The following is a 23954-nucleotide window of genomic DNA, read 5'->3' as shown; positions in this document are numbered from 1 at the left end:
CGTTGCTCTGTTAATAGCCCCCATCTCAGAAATGTAGGTCCAAAACCTGAGACAGCTTTTACTTCTTTCTCCTGGTCTTTCATGTCACTTAGCTCCCAAGTATGTCAATTCTACCTCCCTGAGTCCTCCCCCTTCAGCCTCACATCTCTATTCTTCGTTCTCGTCCAGGAAAATCAGGCCAGTCTGACAGCTAGTAGATGTCTCTGCCTCTAGCAGGTCTCCTTCCCATTGTCCAACCTGCAGATACTATCCGTTTAATTTACCTAAAACACAGTTTTAATCATATGTTTTTCTCGTTTAAGAATCTCTGTTTCCTATTTCCTAATGAAATAATAAATTTTCTAATCTAATTTTGAAAGTTCTCCTGGATTTGGATCTAACTTATTTCCTTTTCATCTTTTCTACTTCTCCTTTTTATCCTCCCCGCCCCCTTTCTCCTCCCACCAGCACTCTGGTCAAACTGAATCTGTTACTGTTTTGATTCTATTATGATCCTTTCCCTTTGCTGATCTTAGTGCTTTTTTTTTTTTTTTCGGTACGCGGACCTCTCACTGTTGTGGCCTCTCCCGTTGCGGAGAGGCCACAGGCTCCGGACGCGCAGGCTCAGCGGCCATGGCTCACGGCTCCAGCCGCTTAGCGGCATGTGGGATCTTCCCGGATCGGGGCACGAACCCGTGTTCCCTGCATCGGCAGGCGGACTCTCAACCACTGCGCCACCAGGGAAGCCCTGATCTTAGTCCTTTTACCTTCACTGTGCTTGGCTTAACTAAATGTTTCAGTTACACTCAGCTTTTTAATGGTGGGAATTGAATAAATACTTGTGACATTAACTGTTTTTTGAATTAAGTGCAAGTCCCGAACTGCGTATGATCCTTCGGTCAATTGGCCCTGCATTTAAATGATAGTGGATGTCAATGGAGCTTCAAAGTTTTTTCTACATTCAGCAGGAGTCACTGTAACCAAAGAATGTTAAATGCTATTAGCACCAAAACAATGAACTCCTCTCTTTCACCCTGTCGAGTGCAGGGAATTAGGTGTCCATGGCCTTAGACGTTTGCACTCTAGTCTGTATAGAGATTTTGGCTGTGTCTGTGAAAGGGCTCTTTTTACTTCTCTTTTGGTTCTCAGCTTATTTAATCCTTCAATTTTGGATCTTCTATCTCTTCTCTTTCAAGATGAGTTTTATGTGGAAAGAACTTCAAATTCAAACAGGCAGTAATATTCTTGCCCTGCTAGTCTCGGTTTGGACCCTAGGAGTCTTGAGTGGACCTTAAATGGGTCCTTACTGTTAAGTTCAGTGACGGAGAAAAGCTGAGGGAGGATATAGAGATCAAAGAGTTCCAGGAACTGAAATGTTGAGAAGTTGATACCCTTGAGAAGGATAAACAGGAAGAATACGTCACTATTATAACCAGAAGAGGAGATGAATGTAGTTGTGTGCTCTATGCCTACAGATGTATTTTTTTTTTCTGTAGCGTGAAAATAATTGTTTTTAAAAAGTCTCCCTTTTTAAAAAAAGTCTCCCTTTTTCTTAAAAGTCTCCCTTTTTCTTAAAAAAATAATATGTTTCTGAGCTAGCTGGAGAAACAACTGAAATGCAACTTTTCTTAGTTTTCATTTTATCCCAAAGAAAATGAAAAATCTCCATTTGCTGACTGTATGACAGGAAATGGGACTGAAGTCTTGAATTCTGATTTTTTTTCTTTAGTACTTTCCTAAAAGTACTGATGCAATATTGCCCCTTCTAGTCTTTCCCCTCCTAACATTGTCTTATAAAGTAACAGCCCAAATAAAGATATGTGAGAAGCATTTAGGTTTCCAGCAAGAAAATATTTTCACAAATGATTCAAATGCATCTGAACTTTCAGCTATGGTTCCAAAGTATTAAGCATTATTCTTATTTTCTCAAATGCAAGTAGCTGGGCTGAAAGCATTCCAGGTTGGTATTAGTGTAACACACAGAAAAGTCAAATAGAAGTTCAAGACTATTTATGCGGAGTGTTATACACGATTCTGCCCAGTATGGTCAACAGACTTGTAACAGTCATGACTGCGTGGAACCTGCCATTCTGTCTGGAACAGTTTTTTGACTTTTTATAAAGATGGAAAAAGGATTCAGTGAGAATAACTCTGTTTACATTGTAGGTGATAGTTGTATTCTGTTTCTTAGTGAGATTATGCTAAAACCATTATCAGCTATTCAGTTCCTTTCTGATAGCAATTTTCATTCTTTAGGAACTGGGGGAAACTCTTAAGCAAATGTACTGGGTATCTCAGCTTGCGTCCTGACATGTAAGAATATTTTTGTAAGTCTGGAACATTAGGCATGGACAACATAACTGTTTTCCTACTAAGAAAATATTCTTCCTAAGGTAAGAATGAATATGAGTACAGAGTTTTGTCAAATCCAATGTTATTGTCAGAAGAGAGTGTGTTTGCATTTTTCACTTAATTGTCAATCAGTTCGGTCGTCCTCAGCCTGAGAGCAGGGAGCTGCAATGAAAAAGGAAGCAAAACCTCAGAAAGCTGTCATTCTACAGCCTCCATGAGACATTGAGTCCTGGTGGCACTGGTGACCCAGGGACAGAATGTAAGCAGTGTTGACAACAGCTGCAATGGTGATGTGGATGATGGTAAAGGGCTGGTTTCAGTGCCTTCTATTCCTGCATATAAGGTATCAGAACCCCTGCCTAGAGATCAGAATCCTTGGTCCTGAGCAACTTGGCATCATCAGTAGTACTTCCTGTGGGGCAGTGTCTGGACAGTGATACTGTCAATGGGTAACAATGGCATAGCTGCCCCTCTTAGGTGTAATTTGACACATTTTCTCTGGGATCTGAACCGAGAGTTAAAAAAAACCCAAACAAACAGTAGGTTCCCCCATGGCAGTCAACAGAATGTTATTAGGATCCATGTAAGACACCCACTGGATGTTCTTCAATTTATTTGGGAAGATCTTCTGAGGGATAGGTTTCTTGAGGAGTAAGTAGGATTGCAGATAGCTTTAAAAAAAGAAAAAAAAAAGTTGTTTTTGTAACCTTTTTCTTGGATCCAAACTGCTGTGATTCAGGAAACGTAGGTGATGATCAGAAGAATGATCTCTGCTTTCTCTTCCCGAGTCTTCCAAGCTCTGCTGCTCTTCTGAGTATCTGTGTAGACGCTGAGGTGTGCCGCTCAAATCTCCCTTCCAAATGGTCTGCCACCCAGACACGAGGAGTGCAGGACCTGACAGTCTCCAGCGTTTGGCTCCCTTGGGATGTGCCTCAGCTTTTGAACAGAGGTCAAGTTCTCGGCGTGCCCCCCAGCCAGTGATGGAGCAAAGCGATGCTGCAAGGTGGTACAAGGGCTTAGCTTTGGACAATCGCTGCTCCAGAGATCCTTGACGGGCTGGCACAGCTTTTGCCATGTGTGTGTCATGGTCTGACAGCCCCCCCGTCCAATCCTACCTCCTTCTGTTTCCTTTTAAGGTGTTGTACTCATTAATAAACCATCTGCACACACAACTCATCTCAGTATCTGCTTTCTAGAGAGTCCAGCAGGAAGGGTAGCTCACACTGTCCTCGCTCCATACGGTTATGTTATGATATTCTGCACAACAAAATACCCTTCTGCCCTAGGACCTCCATTATTAATTTTTTCTCATGCAGAAAGTCAAGTTGATGCTGTTAAAAGAGACCAAGTTTGGATTCAGATTATTCTGGGTTTGAATCTCAACTCTGCCTTATTATACTTAGCAATGTGAACTTGACCAAGTTGTTAACTTCCATGACCTCTATTTTCTTATCCTTCCAGTCTAGGCCTGAGCTAGAAAGAGATCCCCCATGGAATGGAAACATGGATGCATATAATTGCTGTGCAAAACAATTAAACATCCTCTTAACAGTTCCAAAGACAGAGGTCTCATTTTATGCTCACTGTGGGCTATATGGATGTAGTTATATTTACTCTTAAGTTTTTTCCTTTCCTTTATAAGAAGAATTTACCACTAACATGTAAAACAAATGAAACATTATTTTTTCTCTTTCTTCCTATTGAAAAGAAATTCCCTTTTCTGTAAAATTTTCTTGCGCATTTTTTCCCCTTTCCCTTCAGAATCCCTATTTTTATATCTCATCTCCTGCCTCTCCTTAAGTAAATCTTTTCCTTAATGTTTTGTATATTTTCATATCCGTTGACTAAGTTATCGTCATTGCTTTGTTTTCCAATGAGGAGAGGTATTAGCTCTCGGTCTTTATAATTAATAGGTCGGATTTCGGAGGTGAATTATGTCCATTTGGTTATTTACTGCATTTCAAAAGAGAGGTTTCACTCCATTTAGCTTCCTCTCTGTCTTTTAAAATAATTACTTGAGACATTTTCCCTGGTGTTTTTCCATAGAAACAAAAATTGGGAGAGAGATGGAAGGAGGAGAATTATGGAAAATATTTTAAGTGCAATTAGTTGTTTTTTTTTTTTGCTTTTTCACTTTCCCTGCCGAGTTTAAAACCATGAAATCTTGACTAGACACTAAATACAAAAAAGCCCCAAATAAACTGAACCTGGCTTAAGTATGGTTACATATTCCTATATTATGTTTTGAGAAGGGATCTTTTCAATGTAATGAGTATTTATAATAAATAAAAACCAAATAAGAGCATCTTACGATTTTATGTATTTTACAGTTTGCCAAGGATTTTCACTTTATCTTATTTTAATCTTGTGTAAAAAATACCCAGAAGCCAGAACTGTTCCTTCTGGACTTTCCAGAGTCTTCTTTATACAACATTAACTAAGAAAACTGAAAGTGTGTAATAGAACGCTAAAATGAAAGTTTTGCTTAAGACCTTAAGACCACAGAGCCCAGAGATTCCAGGCACACACGGGACAGTCCTCCCCTAAAGAAATATGCATATATAAAATATATTAAAATATAGTGTAAGAAATGAAGATATTTCTACCACCTAAATCAGTAAGCCTATTCTTAGCAATGTATACAAAAAATAATTCAACACAGGAAAGTAGGTGAGTACAGATCTCTATATGGGTTTATATAAAATAGAAAAAAAGAAGAAGAAATCACCTAAATGTTCACCTGTTAGCTGATTTCCTATTGATATTAGAATAAAATTCAAGATCTTTCTTATGACCTTCCCAGGCTTTGCGAACCTGTCTCATCCAACCCTTCTTTGCCCTTAAAACACTTCAGCTCGGGGCTTCCCTGGTGGTGCAGTGGTTGAGAATCTGCCGGCCAATGCAGGGGACTCGGGTTCGAGCCCTGGTCTGGGAGGATCCCACATGCCGCGGAGCAACTAGGCCTGTGAGCCACAACTACCGAGCCACAACACAGCCATAAATAAATAAACAAAACAAAACAAACACATCAGCCACTGGCCTTCTGTTAATGGCTCAAAGGCCCTTCCACCGCAGGGCCTTTGTACATATTCTCTTGACTTACACCATGATTAATTTCCCTGACCTCTCTTACCCTTCACCTGACTTACTCCTCATCTTCCAGGCTACAGATGCAATGTCATTTCCATGGGGAAACGTCCCTGGCTAGATCTGATCTGGCGATAATATGCTCTCATCATACTTTGTTCTTTCCCTTTATAGCACTTATCACAATTTTATTTTATTATTATTTGTATTTTTTTATTTTTTTTTTGCAGTGCGCGGGCCTCTCACAGCTGTGGCCTCTCCTGTTGCAGAGCACAGGCTCCAGATGCACAGGCTCAGCGGCCATGGCTCATGGGCCCAGCCGTTCCGTGGCATGTGGGATCCTCCCGGACCAGGGCATGAACCCGTGTCCCCTGCATCGGCAGGCAGACTCAACCACTGCGCCACCAGGGAAGCCCACAATTTTATTTTTAACAGTGTTTCTTTTCATTTATTTAACGGCTTTGTTCCTTGCTAGACTTAAAGTTCTAGAAAGACAGAAGACATATCTCTTGTTTAATGCTGTTTTTTCCTACCCCATGTGAGACACACAGTAGAACATCAATAAATATTTATTGACAGAATAAATCAATCCAAGTCTTAATTCTCTTTGTTTCAAGAAACAAATGCTCTGTGAGACTTGTGGAACCAAGAACATCAACCTGTGGATTTTCAGGACTTCATTTTCCTCAAGTTCTAATGAACTGGGCTTTCTCTTGCTTAAGACAGATACCTTTTTTTTTTCCCCCCCAAATGAATCATGAAAAAAGGAATGAACTCTTGAAATGGTTCACATTTGCAAAAGAATAAAACATCATTATTACGTGACTGGACCAATGTAATCTTAGTGCTTATCTGACTTTGTTAAATGCCCTCAGGATCTGTTTCCCAGATTAGCCTCTGTGATCTGCTATTCCAGGAACAACATCGGGTTCTTTTTTTTTTTTTTTGACTCTAACCTTATATCCTTTTATAGTATTTCCTAAGGAAGTTCATCTGTATTCACATCCTCAACAGGAACTTGTAAATATTCAGTATTACATGCATGTGTCTGAGTCTGTATTTCCAGATTTATAAGACACATAGTTATGTAGATATAGATCTTACTCATGCTTTTACTTTTGTATAAATATTATGAGTAGCCTTCATTCCTACAAACCATCTTTGGGGAAACTGCACTCTGGTTTCTACTGCTCAACTCATGTAACTATAGCATGATTCAGAACAAAGCTCATTGTTTTATAAACAACACACTGGGTACAAAACCCTATTGGGCTCATACCTGCAAGTGTCCTCACTGATATTTCTCCAAGAACACAGCTCTCTGCTCTTCACCTCTGCAGTTCTTCCCTCTTGAATCTCTGCTCTCATTTTAAAAAGACTTAAGGACAGGAGAATATCAAGATCTCCATGAAGCTCGCTATGAGCTAGAGGGAGAAAAAAAGAAAAAAAAAAAATATATATATATAAATGAACTTATTTACAAAACAGAAATAGACCCACAGACATAGAAAACAAACTTACGGTTACCAAAGGGGAAAGGAAGGGGGAAGGATAAATTAGGAGGTTGGAATTAACATATACACACTACTATATATAAGACAGATAACCAACAAGGACCTACTGTATAGTGCAGGGAACTATACTCAATATTTTGTAATAACCTATAAGGGAAAAGAATCTGAGAAAGAATATATATATATACATATATATATATATATCTGAATCACTGTGCTGTACACCTTAAACTAACACGACATTGTAAATCAACTATACTTCAATAAAATTAAATAGATACTTTATTGCTAAAAAGTGCTAACCATCATCTGACAATGCAGGGTTGCCACAAACCATCAGTTTGTAAAAAAAAACACATCTGCGAAGCGCGAGAAGGCAAAGCACAATAAAACAAGGTTTGCCTGTAAAAAAAATAAATAAAGAGATGATAGAAAACGACTTGTTTGGCCTTTTCTCATTTGTCTTCTGGGTTATCTATGCTTTGCACCTGAAGGGAGAAGAGACATAGTAGTGGACACGAAGACTGCTGCCTTCTAGGCTAGCTTGATCTGGGGAGGAGTGTGTTGGCTGGAACCAGAGCCCATGCTATGGGGGAGAAACACTGCAAAGCCACATTCAAGGGGCGCCATGACTGCAGTTACAGAAAGAAAGGGCTGTAGCAATCAATTTCACATCTTCTGTGTGGTAGACACTGTGCTAGATCCACAGTAGAACGATGCAAAAAATGAGGTATTTGGGAAACAGTCCGGGATTTGGAGAGGGAAAAGCATAAAAGAAATCATTTCGGCAGTTGGATGAGCAAAAGCAAGGCTTTTGAGGCGGTTAGAGCAGGGGGTGTACTGGAGCTGTGAGTAGTAGAGTTTGGTTGGAATATAAGGGGTCAGGATCAGGCAAGCTTTGTGAGGACCTTAAGTGACAGAGTGAGTCATGAGAGATTTGTGAGTGTGATGAAGATGCACTTTAGGAGGATTAATATAATATGTACGTGTAAAATGCTTTAGGGTGAGAGAGACCATTATTAAGTCTTAAGTGGTTGATATAGTAACCAATGAGACTCTCAGAGACAAGGGAGGCAGAAAGAAAGGAAAGAGGTGGAGGGAAGTCATTGCTAAGAATAACATGGGTGATTTAATAACTGTATGAGGCTGGAGGGAGGAAGAGTAAGAGGAAGTGAGCATTGAGTTCCAGATCCCTCCAAGACTTTAAATCTGAGTTACCTGAACAATTAGAGAGAGAATTGGGAGCTGAGGCTAGTTCAGGAGTGCAGGAACGAGAAAGAGGGGAAGAGAAGGAATATACTATAGATAGTTCACATTTTGATTATGCCTACAGTGCACTCTAATAATATATGTTTCAGAAAAAAATGTTTAGATTTTTACTGAAGTCCTAAATATATGGAGAAATGTTTCCTGTCCAATAACGATATTCTGGGTTTTCCCTACTGCCCTCCAAAATTATGTCTAACCCTTATGTAATTGTGGAGCAAACATATTGCATTTGCTTGTTTACTTATTACTCCTCTGCAGTGTTCTCTATGCTCTTCAAATCCTTGTTATATTCCCAGTACCAATAGGTTTCTGGTGGGCGTGGGGAGAAATACAGTTATTATCTTTTCACTAGTTTCTTCACCAATGGGGGCGGGGAGGGAGGTCCAAGAGGGAGGGGATAAGTGTATACATGTAGCTGATTCACTTCGTTGTACAGCAGAAACTAACACAGCATTGTAAAGCAACTATACTCCAATTAAAAAAAAAAAAAAAGAGAGATTGTGAAATACTCAGCTGATACAACAGTGAGGTTGAATAAGATGCTTGGCGTACTGCCTGGCACAGAGCAGTTGCTCAAATTACCTGTCACAGTTGTGACTTTTCATGAAAAAAAGGAGTGAATTTTTGTACCTTCCAGGCAAGCTCGTAAAGAAAAGATTTTCTATTCTCCCCTTCAGACTCCCTCTCTGGCCAAATGATCTGCATTATTATTTCCCAACACTTTCTGTTCTTAGCTAAGTTATGAAGATGATTGATTGCTTCTGCTTTCTGCTTCGCAGAGACCAATCAGAGAAAGAGCTGACACAATTTACAGAAAGAAGAGAGGCACTAACCAGCTGGGCAAAGGAAAGTTTGGATTTGATTGTTTGAATAGTGATTTCGTTATCTCATGGCTAACTGAATAAGGAAATGAAGATTAAAGTTAACTTGTAATTCCTGTAGCCCAAGAGTTGTATTTGGCACGATGACTCAGCAACATTAACTGTATTTAGAAGTATTTTCCGGAAGTTATCCTGGTAAACAGTCAGTTGTGAGGCCATTATATCACCATGTTTCTCAAGCTGGGATATGTGCATTGGACGCTTGACACCACAGAGTAACCATGGAGCATATTCCTAAGGCATGGATTTTACTCAAAGATATACTTTTTTCCCTATTAACGTCAACTTGAATATATTACTTAGTCATTCAACAAACATTTATTGCATTCTGGTAGAATGTTGGATTCTGGGAAATACTGATTTAGAAAGTGGATATGGCTCTTTGGTGGCGGTGCTGGGGTTACAGGGTACAACGTAAAATTTGTTTGCATTTTTAAGTTGAAAATTAAGATGACAAGAAATTTTGGTCTTGAGGGGGGACTTTGGATTAAAGTGCCAAGTTCATGAAGGTATACATTCACTCCCCTCAAATACTGAGGGTGACTCTAAGGAAAAGCTTGGGAGGTAAGTAAGGAAAGCTGTAGAAGCAGGAGAGAAACAAGCCCTAACGTGTTTTACTGGAACAGACACAGTAGTATAAGGTCCCTACTCTGCCTATAAACTGCCAAAACTGTTCCCCTTTAGGGAATAGATATTGTCTTCATTGAAACTAGTCATTAATCCCTGGCCCAAAGAATCCACTTTGCTTGTGGCTTCTGATCACTGGTAGAACAAGCATGACTTTCTCTCTCTCTTATTTTTCAAGTGAAAATTTGGAAGGGGCTGGAGAAATATTTACCCTCCTATACCCTGAAAAGAGTGCTTTGTTAGACATACACAGAATAATAATAGCTTTAAAAGAGCATGTGTTTAATTTTGTAAACTCCAAGTAACATATATGATGTAGATAAGCACACGTGTACAATACACATCTGGAGTTCTATATACACCTACATGAATACAGAAAAGTATAATAATCAGACATATTGAAATATACTCTCTAAGATTTGGGCAGATCTGACATACTGTATAACATTGCTTCTAGAATTTTGCCTACTAAATTCTTAAAAATTTAAATGTATTAAGAGAAAATGAGTTTTAATAAAAATAAGTAATTGTAGAATTCACAAAGGGAAAGCAATTACATGACCTTTAACTAAGGCTAATTAGTTTAGTATAAGATCTCTGGATGTCTATGTAAAGGATTATATAGGAAATACTTATAACTACATATCAAGTATTAACAGCTTTCTTTCTAAATATGTCAAGCAGTTTACTTTTTCAAGTCATATAATTAATACCTTTGAAATGTTTACAATATTAATTGAATGAGCTATTGTCAGAAATACTCCAGATGTAAATAATTTAATCAAATTTATTACAGTACCCAAATTAGCAACATGCAAATTCATTTATTTTTATTATATATTAGAAGTAAAAATAGTTTTACTATTTTCAGCTCGAATAAATAAAAGTGTATAGTTTCCTGAAGTAGTTCATTTAACTAATGACAAAAGTATGAATCTTCTCTGTTAATTGTGGAGATATTTATATTTGCCAACAGTCATGTCTTTGCTAAACCTGAAGAATGTTGGCGCCATCCCAGTACACGTTTAATGTACAAATAAAGATTTGAGGTCCCTTTCCCATTCTCCGTCTACATTATTTTTAATTCATCCTTGATATTATTTATATAATTTTTTCTTTTAATTTTCTTCCATTTCACCAAGGCAATATTAATAAACAGCATATCTAGATTTGCCTGGCCCAACTCAAAGAAACCAATACTCATGAAACTAACATCGCTGAGATTTTCTACCAAACCAATGTAAAGGCAGTGTTGTCGATATGCTCCAAATATAAATCCTAATGGGCAAGTGGATACTCTTGCTTCCTAATAGTTCATAGTTATGCACTGAACTTGGGTGGTCACTATAGCCCACCTAGAATGAGGAACTCTCCAGTTTGGAGGTGACAGGCTCAGAGAGGGCTATTTAGAGCCATGCAAGGTAGTTCCTTGTTGTATCACAGAAGCCTACTTCTACATTCTATTCTTTTCTGCCTCACTTGCCCTGTAGTAACAACAGAAAAATAAAGAGTAAAAGAAAGGACAATTATCTGGTAAACTCAGATTCCTTTAACACATTTTCATTGATTGTCTATTGTTTCCCAGATAATGCAATAGATATTGAAGCTACAGAGTTGAAGACACAGTCCTAGCTTTGAACTTTTTGAGTTCAAGACCTCATGGGAAGAGAGACATATAAATAAGTCGAATACAGAATAGTTCAATAAAAGATACAACCACGAGCAAAGAATGTAATTAAGAAGCCATGTTTAATAGCTGCATGAGGGAGAGAACAGCATTTCAGACAAGTGGAGCAAAATCAAGGGCAAAGACCTAGAAGATATTTAAAAAATGATTTCTTTATGGATAGTGGGTGTGCCATATGCCTAGAGCATAAGGTGTTTGGATGATATTTAAAAACATGACTGGGAAAGTTAGAGTGCAAACTAAAGCATTCAACTTTTATTGAGTAGATCACTCTTTCCCCAAATTTAATAGTGTTGAGAATCACCTAGGATGCTTGTAAAAGTACATTGGTTTCTTGTTGGAAGACCCCTTCCCCCGATCCAGTAGGTCTTGCCAGAATTAGGCCCAGGAATTAGCATTTTAAACAACCATTCTGGTGCAGGTCATTGGCAGACCATACTTTGAGGGATTGGGGAGGAGTGACATGATTAGATCCGTGTTTACAAAGATAAGTCTGGAAACTGTGGTAGAAATGGGGGAGGAGGACAATTCAGCCATGGAAACACCAGTTGGCAGGTAACAAAATAGTCTCAGTGAGAGACAAGAAGAGCATGAATTAAGGCAGCAGCAGTGGGATGGGGAAGAGAGATATGATAGGTAACTTATGAAGTAAATCTGAGAGACATTCATAATCAATTGAATGTGTGTGTTGGAGAGCTGATTCAGTCAAAATTGTATGGTATAGGGGATGTGGCAGCATGAACAGAGATTGGGAATCAGAGGAGTGTGGGGTCGTGGAACAGTAAGTTCAATTATTGACATAGTGAGTTTGAGGTGCACTATTAGGACATTTTTCTCCCATCACAGATAGTGGAGTCCTTCGCTGGTTATCTTAAGCAAAATGAGGAACTCACAGGAATCCTGGGACACCTTAAGGAATCTGAGAAGAAGTAGGCTGTTGGCTTAGATTAAGGGACACAAATACCGTCCAGACTCTCTCCTGTCTCTAGTCTTTGCTCTCTGCAGTTCCTCATCCCTTCTTTCTCTATTTCTATCAGAATCAGTCACTGAGGGAGAGACTGAACTCTCTTTTTTCTCTCTTTTCTTTTCAGTTCCAATTTCAAAATATTGGGGAAAGATCTTGATTGGTCTAGCTTTGGCCATGTACCCATTAAATGTCAAATGAGATGTGGTTAGGAGGCTGGGGTCACAAACTAACATTGCAGCTCCTATAGTAACCAGGTAGATCAAGAGAAGGGAGAATTCCTCGGACAAAGACGCTGGGCAGATAATATTGTAGGATTTACCAAAGATGCCTGTGGGACATCCATTTGGAGAAGTCAAACTTGAAATAATAACTAAGGGAATTTATTGGCTGCCTTCTGCATGGCAAACATTTTGCTCGGTACATATTTCATTAAGTCATCCCAACAGTCCACAGTAGTATATACAACATTATCATACCCATTTTCAACGGAAGCAATTGAGTTTCAGAGAAGTAAGATAACTTTGCCTGAGGTCATACAGCAGGTAGTAACAAAACTTTCAGAAAAGTCTATGCTTTTTGATTATCACAACCATATTAGCTAAAGCCATGAGGATGAATAAGATCTCTCCTAGAGGGAGTAGAAGGTGATAAAGGAGGAGAGTGTACAGTGGAACCCACTTTTAGGGAGTGAGCAGCCAAAGAGGATTCATTGAAGGGGATTGAGGAAAGGCAAGATATTAAAGAGAAGAAGAGTCTGATGGGCTAAAACTAAAGGAAGCAAGTTTTCAAAAAGGAAGACTAAGTCAAGAGTGTCCAAGTGGCAGAGAAAAGCCAAACAGAACTAAGGCTAAAAGAAGCTACAGCATGTGGCAATTACACCTCATGAGAATCTTCTGTTCCCGGTCCCACTGTGACTGATAGTTTAGGCCCTCTCCCCCAGAACTACTGTAAACGCTTCCTGTTTTGCATCCCTGTCTCCATTCTCATCCTCACTAATCTACCTTCCACATTGCATTCAGAGAGATCTTTTAAAATCAGGGACCACAGCATCTCATGCTTGCTTAGAAAACCTGGGAAGAAGCTCCACATTGTTTAGTTTGAAATATAGCCCATCATAAGCCAGTCTCTAGCAATCCTTTCAGCTCCAGCTCACTGTATTTCTATTTATGCTACATTAAGGTACTTACAGTTCAAGCACGCGAGGTCTTAGGAGCGTCTGAGCATCTGTACATGCTTGTCTTTTTGCTTAGGAGACTTTAAGCCTTCTTTTTTCCCAAATTAGGCTGGTAATGGAAAGATTCTATACCTTGGTTGTAGTGCTAGTCACATCGCAGTATATATTAGTCAAAACTCATAGACCTGTAAACCTAAAAGATTAGATTTGACCATATGTAAGTTTTACCTAAATAAACGCTACTCAAAGGAATCTGGAGAGTCCCTAAATATTTGGCAATTAAAACATTTCTAGATAATCAATGAGTCAAAGAAGAAATTTCAAAAAATTAAAAAAAATATAAAGTCAATAGCACCAAAATTATTTTTAAGCTAAATAAATAAATAAATAGATATCTCTAACTAAACTGATCAATAAAAAGCGAGAAAATGAAAACTACCAATATCAGGAATAAAAAGGGATATCAACAAATATCCTACAGACATCAAAGGGATACTAAGGAAATATTATGAATGACAGTGTGCCAAGACATTTAGAAATTAGATTAAATGTACAAATTCCTTAAAAAGCACAGAGTATATAAACTGATACAAAGAGAAGCAGAAGATCTGAATACTATCATATCTAGTAAAGAAATTAAGTTCTTAAATAAAAGCTATTGTACGAGGAAAACTCCAGGCCCACATGACTTCAATTTTAAATTCTATAAAAAACTTGAGGAAAAAAATAATAATCTTACAAAATTCTTTCAGAAAACAAAGGCGGAAGGAGCATTTTCAAATTTATTTTATGAGGCCAGCAAAATCCTGATGTCAAAACTGAATAAAAACATTGCCAAAACAAACAAATAAAAAAAACTCCCCCTCAAACCCAAAACCAAAAGTCAAAACACAAAGAAAGGAAAAGAAAGCTATAGACTAATGTCCCTCATTAAGACAGAGGTAAAATTTCTAAATAAGGTATTAGTAAATTGAATCTAGGAATATATAAAAATAAGATAATATCATCACCAAGAGAAATTTATCCCTGGAAGGTAAGGTTGGTTTAATACTAAAAAAAAAATCAAACAATTAATTTTGGCTTATTCATGGAATAAATGAGAAAAGCATATGACCAGCATAATAGATCCAGAAAAAATTTGACAGAATTCAACATCTATTTATGATAAACTATTTCAGCAAACTATGAAGAGCAGTAAATATCCCCAGCCTGATGAAAGAGATCTATAGATAACCTGAAGATAATATCTTAATAGTGAAAGACTGAATCCTTTTACCACTCATATTAAGAACAAGCCAATGATATCAACTTTCATTATTTCTATTCAACATCTCATAGGAGGTGCTAGCTAGGGCAATAGGCAAGGAAAAGGAAACAGGATACAGATAGGGAAGAAAGAAGTAAAACTTTACTTATAGATGACATAATCATGAATGTAGAAAATCTTAAATGATCTGTAAAAATACTAGAACTCATAAATGGATTTAGCAATATTGCAGGATACAAAGTCATTTCTATATTCTAGTAATGAGCACTGGAAAATGATATTTTAAAATACTATTTATAGTAGCATCAAAATCATAAATATTTTGGGATAGATTCCTTGAATTGTGTATAAGACCTCTACACTGAAAAGTTGAAAACATGTCTGAGAGGTAAAAGAAGACTTAAATAAGTAGAGAGATGTATTGTGTTCCTGGACTGGTCAACTCAATGTTGCTAAGATGCAAATTCTTCCCAAATTGATTTATAGATTCAACACAATCACAATAAAAATCTCAGCAAAATTTTGTAGAAATTGACAAGCTAACTTGAAAATTTATACAGAAATGAAAAGTGCCTTGAACTTGCTCAAATAATCTTGAAAATGAAGAACAAATTTGGAGAACTTAACCTACCTGATTTCAAGACTTGCTATAAAGCTACAGTACCAAGAGTGATAATGGCAAAAGGTAAGACATATGGATCAATGGACTAGAACAGAAAGCTCAAGAGGAAACCTATATTTGGTCAAGTGATTTTTGACAAAAGTGGCAAGATAGTTCAGTGGGGAACAGAACAGTTTTCAGCAACTAATTTTACACATGAAGAAAAGGAATCTCAACCTCTATCTCATAGCATACACAAAAATTGACCATAGACCTAAACACAAATCTATGACTGTATTTCATATTTCTAGAAAAGATGTAGGAGAAAATATTTATGATTTTAGGGTAGATAAAGATTTCTTAGAGAGGAAAGTCAAAGCACTAACTAGTAAATAAACAAAAATTAATCATTGGACTTGATCAAAATGAAAGCATTTTTTTAAATTGCCATTAAGAAAATGAAAAAGCAAGCCACTAACTGGCAGAAAATATTCTCAGTTTATTATATAGCTGACAAATGATGTATCTGAACATATAAAGAAAAGTTACAATTTATAATATGATAAGTAACCAATTAAAACAAAATGGGCAAAAGTTTGAAGACACTTCACAAAAGAAGTATATTGATTTTCTTTTGTGACATAACATATTGCCATGAATTTAGGTAGATTATAACAATACTCATTTATTATCGCACATATCTGTAGGTCAGCAGCCTAGGTGGGCTCAACTGAATGCTTTGTTTAGGGTCTTTCAAGACAGAATTAAGATGTTGGACTGACTGGGCTCTTATTTGGAGGCTCTGGGGAAGAATCCACTTCCAAGCTCATTCAAGTTGTTGGCAGAATTCAGTTTCTCATGGTTGTAGGAATGAAGTCCCTATTTCCTTGCTGGTTGTTGGCTGGGGACTGTGTTCAGCTTCTAGAGGCTACTCTCAAGTCCTTGTGCTGTGGTCTCTTCATATAAGCAATAGAAAATCTCTTCACATCGAATCTTTCTTGTTCTTCAGATCTGACTTTTTCTTCTATCAGCCTGTGAAAACTCTCTGCTCTTAAAGGGCTTATGTGATTAAATGAAGTCCATCTGGATAACCTACCTATTTTTAAAGTCAAGTAATTAGTAACTCTAATTACATCTGCCAAATGCCTTTGATATGTAACATAATGTAATCATGGAAGTAATACCAGGAGCAAAGGTCATGGAAGTCATCTTAGAATTATGCTTACCACAAGAAGATATATGAATGACCAAAAAACTCATGAAAATATATGCTCAAAATCATTAGTCATAAGGGAAATGTGAATTAAAACCACAGTCAGGAAACTCTCCACACCCCATATGAGGTTTAAAATTAGAAAAAATCAAAAACAATAAAAAAGCACTAACAGTACTAAATATTGCCAAGACTAAGGAGCAACTGGAACTCTCATGCTTTTCTGGAAGGAATGTTTTAATCACTTTGGAGAACATTTTGGCAATTTCTGTAAAGTTAAATGTACAATTACTATATGACCCAGCAAATCCAGTGCTTGGTATTTACCTGAAAGAGATGAAAACTATATTTACAGAATTTCATTGAAGCCTTCTTCATCATTGTCAAAAACTGGAAATAACTCAAATGTATATCTATAGGTGAATGGATAAACAAATTGTGGTATATTCATACAATGGAGTTCTCAGAAATAAAAAGGAATAAATTACTGATGCATGCAACAGCATGGATGAATCTCAGAAATTTTATGCTTAACCAAAGAAGCCAGACACAAAAGAATTGTACTGTATGACTACATTTATATGACATTTCTAAATAGGCAAAACTAATCTCTTGTGATAGACCTTAGATTAGTGGTTACTCTAGGTGGGTGATGGTGAGACTGACTAGCCAGAGGCAAAAAAGAACTTCCCAGAGAAATGAAAATATTCTATATCTTTTTGGGATCATGGTTATGTCAAAGCATTTTAGATTTTACATGTATAATGGATGGTTTTTATTTTATGAAAATTATATTTAACAAAGTTGATTTGAAAATATATTGTATATATTTCTAATGAAAACAGAAATGTTTTGTCTTCTAATGTTAACACTGTTCTGGAATTAAGAATTGATAAAATTAGAGACAAAATACAATTAAGCTGTAAGTATTTGAGAGAGGGAAACAAGTTGGCTTAGTCACTTTGGGCTGCTGTAACAAATTACCATGGATTGGGAGGCTTAAACAACAAACACTTATCTCTTACCGTTGTGGAGGCTAAGAAGTCCAACATCAAGGCACCGGCAGATTTGGTTCTTGGTGAGGGCTCACTCTCTGGTTTGCAGCTATCTGCCTTCTTGGTGTGTCCTCACATGGTAGAGAGCAGAGAAAGCAAGCTCTATCTCTTTCTCTTCTTATAAGGACATGAATCCCATCATGGGAGCTCCACCTTCATGATATCATCTAAATCAAATTACCTCCCAAAGGCCCCACCTCCTAATGCCATTGAGGGTTAGAGTTTCAACATGTAAGATGGAGTGGGGGGGGACACAAACATGCAGTGCATAACACAAGTATACCGCTATCTGTAGATAAAAGTCATATTTTCTGGAAAGTCAAGGTGATATGGCAAAACAATACTGGGATTATTGAGAAAGTTTAATAAAGTGGCTGGATATAAGATAAATATATAATCAGCTTGAAAACATAAAAAATAGTGTATTCTTAATAGCAGTATAAAATATGAAAACAAATATGTAGAATTTGTGTGACCAATCATTACAAGAAATGTACAGAACTATATAAATTTAATATCAAGATAAAAAGAAGAGTTAAATGGAAAAGACAGAACACTAAAAACATGACATTTCTTTATAAATTAATTCCTAGATTTAACGAAACTCCAATAAAATCTCCAAAAGAGAGTAGCTAAGAAAATTTTGAAAAGAGTAAACAGAGGACTGGCACTACCACTGTTAAAATATACTTTAAAGCTATAATAATTATATCCATCTGATCATAGTAATAGAAAAAACTGAAAAACAGATTAATTGAACAGAACAAGTAGCTCAGAAACAGATCTTATTATAAAATAATTATATATATATATATATATATATGACAAAGGTCGCATAACACATCAGGGCAAAGGAAAAAGATTATTCAGTAAATGGTGTTGGTGTAACAAATAAAATATGAATTTAGGTTCTTATCCCATGGCTTTTGCCCCAAAAAATTCCGGAATCAAATCTTAAAAAACCTTGAAAAAATAAAAATGAAGGTCAATATTTATTAACTAAAGCACTGGAATACAACGCAGTGGTAAAAAGCACCAGATTTGCCAAAGTAAACTTTCCTTTAGGAAGAAGCACCAGGAAAGCAAAGACCCTGCAGGTCGGACTCACGATGGACCTCCGTGTGCACATGATCTTGCACGTGGTGTGTGCTCTAATACATCTGTATAGAATGTATAAAAACAATTATTTTTATTTTCTGTAAAGGTAGAACCACCATCATTTTTCAATGACAAATTGGAAAAATATTAGTCCTATATATGAAACAGGATTAATATCCCTCTCTTATTATAAGTTCATGCAAATGATAGGAACTTCATTAAAACCCATTAGATGAACAAGTATGTGAACAAGCTGATCCTGATAGAGGGAATACAAAAGTTTATGAACATTTGCAAAACGTTGGATGTTAATAACATGTTATGTGTGAAATTACAAGATTTTTAAAAACGTTAAGAAGATTCATTGCTGGTTTGGGTGTAAGTGTAATAGGTCATCTCGTAGAGTTTGGAGAGAGTTTACACAAACTAAAGGTAGTTATGCATTCTGTGTCTACAGCTTTAAAAATATTTACTACTTTTGATCCTGTAATTACTTTTCTGAGAATGTATCTTAAAGAAACTATCTGCTACAAAAAAAAAACCTTTTATTAATAAGTTCATCATAGTATTAACCATGGTAGTGAAAATCTGGCAGCTTTCTGACGAACAATAAGAAAATGGATTTAAAATTATGGTATAGACACAAAACGAAACATGATGCAGCCATTTAAAAGTATTTCTACAACGATTTTAAAATGCCATCAGAAAATAATTGTTTTAAGAGATACTGTGAGGAGACAAATTATTTTGCAGCTGCCAATAATATAAAATATGCATAGAAAACATAATCACAATAGCATACGTTTTAGCTTCTATTGAAGGGGCAGGCACTCTCTCGGAGCTTTAAAGGGATTACCTCATTTATCCTCACATAAAGCCTTGAAGCATGCATTTTTTTATTCGTCCCATTGAATATGTGAAGAAATTGATAGAGGGATTAAACAATTTGTCCCAAGTCTCTGAGCTAACTAGTAGGGTAGCGGGATTTGACAGCAGGCTGGCTCCTGGATCCATGCTTTTTAACACTACACTTGTTTTGTTTTTGTTAAAATATAACTAAATGTTTTCAGTAGTTTTATAAGTTTGAGGGCTTATATTGGTCACCCTTATACTTTTCCATACTTCCCAAAGTTTGACTTAAGAAAAAATTTTTTTAAAGCATGACTTTTAATCGTAACAAATGACCTTATTTGTTATATATATATGTATCTTTGTTAGCTATACATATCTAAGAAATATAAATATTTGTTAGATATATATATCTATATATATATATATGAAATCTCAAAGTCAACTTGACTTTGTGTGGTCACACTCAAGAGTCTGTATCTGGGGATTATCTGCACCCCTTATTTCCAGTTCTCTCTTCCTAGACGCGCTGGGAGCCTCTGGTCTCCCTTCTGGCTTGCTCACGGGGTCGCCACGGTTCAGGCCACAGTCCCGGCACCCCCATCCTGGAAGCGCGCTTTCTAGCTGCGCCTGCGTCGCGACAAACAGCTCCAGGGTGCAGTAGCCACGTTTTCAAAGTACGCGGGCCCAGAGTCTCCGGGACCCTCCCGGTGCCACCCCACGAGGCCCCGCAGACCCCTAGCGGCCGCGACTCCCGGCTTCAGTCGCTGGCCGAGGATGCCGGGCCTCACCCGGGAAAGCAGCGACCTTCCGAGAGGGAGGCGCCCGCCGGGAAAGCCCGGGGCTGGCAGGGCGAGGGGCGGCTCGACCCAGAGTCGGAGCGGCCGCCGGGGTTTGGGATTGGGGTCTGGGGACCAGCTCCGGCGGCCCGCGGGCCTGGAGTGGTGCTCCTCGGGGGTCGCGCACAGAGCCTCGGAGGCACCAGCCCTCTGCGCTGACCATCCTTTCTCAGATCAGGACAGTTGACGAAAACAATGGTTATTTCACGTTGACTGACCCCTGATAAAAACAAGTGTTAATTACAGAGGGTTGCCCGGGGCAAAATTTACTGCTTGCGTCCGGGTTGGGGAGTTCTTGTGGCGTGTGTGTATTTTAAACACGTTATCTCCTTGAGACTTAATGATCTCTCTGGTCGGGAACAAGCGTGAGGGGAACTGATTGTAAACCCGTGGGAAGCCAAAGCCCCACTTTCGGGGGGCAAGGGTTAAAGGTCGCCCTTCGGGAGCGCGGCGACTGGTCCAGAGGAGTCACCAGGTTTCCCGGGGCACTGGGGCGATTATTCGGCTTGAGCTTGCGTTGCTCAAGCGAGACATTCCCACGCAAGGATACAGCCTGGCAGCCGTTTCCTCCGTGTGGAATGAGCCCTTCCTTTCCCCGGTCCGCTCAGGGGGAAAATGGTGAAACCCCCAAATCCGCTTCTTTATGTGGTTAATACAAGGGCGCATACAGAGCCTGGGGTAAAAAAAAATTACAAGTGCAAGTGACCTTGCGTGTTTTAACGTTGGGAAACTCGACTCTGGGGATAACGGAATCGTAGATTGTTAAGTTTAGGCGTCTAATGAATTGGGGAGACGCACATTACTTAAAATCCTTGTCTCGCGCGCCCCAAGTTTGCCGCTCCGCGGCGGAAAGCTGGGCCGAGCGGGGGTGGGGAGGGTCTCCAGTCCCAGGCGCGGCGTTCGCTCGGGGCTTCTTCCCAGTTTCCTGCCTCGGAGTCGCCGCGTCCGCCCCAGCCCAGAGCAGTTTGTGCAGTTGAGAAACTCGATAGGAGGCAGCAGCTGATCTCCCACTACCCTAAAAATAATCCGCTCGGCGCCCGGCGTGCATCGGCCAGGGGAGGAAACGCTGCCTTCGGAGCAAGTGAGTCCGTGTCTTCTACATAAATAGCGTTTCAGAATTTTACAGAAAACTCTCAGCTGTCGATTTTGATCTAATCTTTCGGCAACCAGAAGGCTCCCGCGCACTCTCGCGGCGCTTCGCCTTCGCCGTCGCTATTTCTAGGATGAAGGGACCGGGCCCCAGCCGGGAAAGAGAGGGCGTGGAGATCAGGTTTCCAGCTTTACTTAGAAAACTCTGGTCGGCTCCTGCTTAAACCAACTGGATGTAGTGAAAGGAGTTATTCCATTTTTTTTTCCCCTCTCAGACATTTCCGTCTTGTTCATGAGGTAACTTTCCATCTGCTTTAATTTGTGTTCCTCTTTGATTTATAGGAGTTCTGCGTCCTGCTTTTAAATTTACACTTAAGACAGTGTAGGAAGCCGGTGTTCCGAAGGTAGTGCAAGTGCGCCAGTAGGGGTTTGAAGCAGCATCAAGCGATTGCCCAAGGTATTTATTTGTTGCTTTATTTGTCCAGTGTGGGATTTAAAAAAAAAAAAAAAGAATCACTGGAGTGTCTGTGTAAGAAATCTTATCTGCTGAGTTGTTCCAACATTTCCTTTGGTATGCAGTAGAACTTCGATGGGTGCTTCAGCTCAGGCATTAAATCGGAAGTCGGGACTTTTTTGCTTGTGATTTTCTACTTGGATCTGTCATTCATACATAGATAGACAGACAGATGTCTTTTACTTCGTATTTTATGAACCATGGACTGAATAACTTCAAATAACTTAATTACATTTGTTTTCCTAAGTGATCTGATCCTGAGCATACCCTAGGTGATGATAAAGCCTTGAGTAAGTTCTTTAAAATGTTGTGTTTGTGTCTCACATCATAATTTGGTTAATCTCTGAATAACTGAAGAATGAGTTATTTTGTGTGTGAGAATGCAAGCTTTTTATATTGCATTTAGCATGTTTTCTTCAGGTGTTTCCAGCATGTTAAATTCTCTGGGATTGCTGTCCCATCAGAACTGACACTGTCTGCTGGGTGAACAGAAAAGAGTGCTAGTTTTCACTTATTTACTTTATATTCATCAACTGAATCCAAATGTTATAAATCCTGAGGGTGTGGAACTTCACCCAATATATTTCAAGGCATAAGAATACTGAGGGTAGTATTCTTGCCATGAAATCATAAGTGTGGTCATCAAGGAATATTTTTGTTTTACGTTTTCTACTCTACAGACGGTCCCTAGAATTGAAGTTTCACTTTTGGTGTTTGTCTTTAAAGTTCATTCAGTCAAATTCTCCAACCCTATCAGCTATCATAAACAGTTGAACATCTTTCTGTGGGTTAATGCTTGTGGGGAGAAAAATGTCATATCTTCCTATCTGGCCTCCTTCCCTCTCCCTCCCCCTGGATGCTGGGGCCTCTCAGTGTTGGCTGAACTAGACAGCTCCAGAAGGGGTGGGGCTGTAGGTGTCATGTGACAGCATTTATCCAGCAAGAGCAGCAATTTATACCCTTCCCAAAGCATTCCCAACTTAACTTGGGTCCTGGGAGGGAAACCCTGAATGACAATTGGAGATTTAAGAATTAGTTGAAAAATCCTGATTGAATAAAACGCCTCAGGTGCACACAAACAATGTCAACAGATCTGCAATAAGTTTACTTTTTCCCTCTTTTTGTCCGTGTTGGGTTGTAGTAAGGGCTGGTTATTAGAATGTGCTGCATACAGGCTGGGTGTTGGGGAGGAGAAGGCTAAGGGGTATGGGGAAAAGGATAGAGGAAGAGGCAGAAGAAAAAGCAAAAAAGGAGGCATGCAGAGAGAGACAGTGAACAGGCTGGGAGCCAAGGGGAAATGTGAGGTTAAGATGATGGTAGAAAAACATCATTCTAAAGTTTTTACTTTACCAGTATGAAGTATGCATTTTAGTGCCATTATGTCATTGTATATTTCCCTGTCTTTTGGATCATAACCTTTACATTATACCAAGAATGTTTGGGATACATCTAGTCTGATTTATATAGCCTAGGACCACAGGGACTGTTGCTGTTATGTGCACTGCTGAACTCCTAGTGCCCAGTGCATGGTCAGCGTCAAGAAGTATTTTTACACTTAATTAATTAATGGCCTAAAGTCCCAGACATCAAGTGCATGGCTAAAAATATTCTTTGACTTTTTCAAGTTGTTGTACTTTTCTGATGTTTTCTTTCCACAGTTACATATCCAAAGATTACTTAATTGGTAGGTTTCAGGATTGATTAAATACCAGGCAGGCAGTGCTTATGTTAATGAAGTATATAGATGTTTTGCAAATTCAGATTCTATTTTAGCATCTGGCTCAGTGATCATGATGAAATATCAAGGTTTATAAATGTAGCCAATTGGAATACTATAACTTTTGATAAGATTATAAAACTAGCTAAAGTAAAAATTATTTTCCGGTTTGTTC

General features: G+C 38.4%; 1 protein-coding gene and 1 long non-coding RNA gene across 11 annotated transcripts in view; both read left to right on the top strand.

The window, feature by feature from the left end:
• LOC137201711 (uncharacterized) overlaps nucleotides 1-3598 on the top strand; it is a 127552-nt gene extending 123954 nt beyond the window's left edge. Inside the window, exon 4 of the long non-coding RNA XR_010932287.1 lies at nucleotides 2236-3598. This is a non-coding gene — a long non-coding RNA (uncharacterized lncRNA). The remainder of the gene's footprint in view (nucleotides 1-2235) is intronic.
• A 17430-nt stretch (nucleotides 3599-21028) lies between these two features.
• ABCC9 (ATP binding cassette subfamily C member 9) overlaps nucleotides 21029-23954 on the top strand; it is a 149437-nt gene continuing 146511 nt past the window's right edge. For 3 of the 10 annotated variants that reach the window (XM_067695883.1, XM_067695881.1, XM_067695877.1), the window contains exons 1-2: nucleotides 21029-21540; nucleotides 21891-22005. The gene's annotated coding sequence lies outside the window, so the exon portion shown is untranslated. Of the gene's footprint in view, nucleotides 21541-21566; nucleotides 21846-21890; nucleotides 22006-22309; nucleotides 22353-23954 lie in introns of those variants that run through there. The other 7 variants (XM_067695875.1, XM_067695882.1, XM_067695873.1 and 4 more) reach the window with 5 other exon arrangements.

Source organism: Pseudorca crassidens, chromosome 11, assembly GCF_039906515.1.
Source record: "Pseudorca crassidens isolate mPseCra1 chromosome 11, mPseCra1.hap1, whole genome shotgun sequence".
Taxonomy (NCBI): domain Eukaryota; kingdom Metazoa; phylum Chordata; class Mammalia; order Artiodactyla; family Delphinidae; genus Pseudorca; species Pseudorca crassidens.
This window is presented reverse-complemented; position numbering and strand designations above follow the sequence as displayed.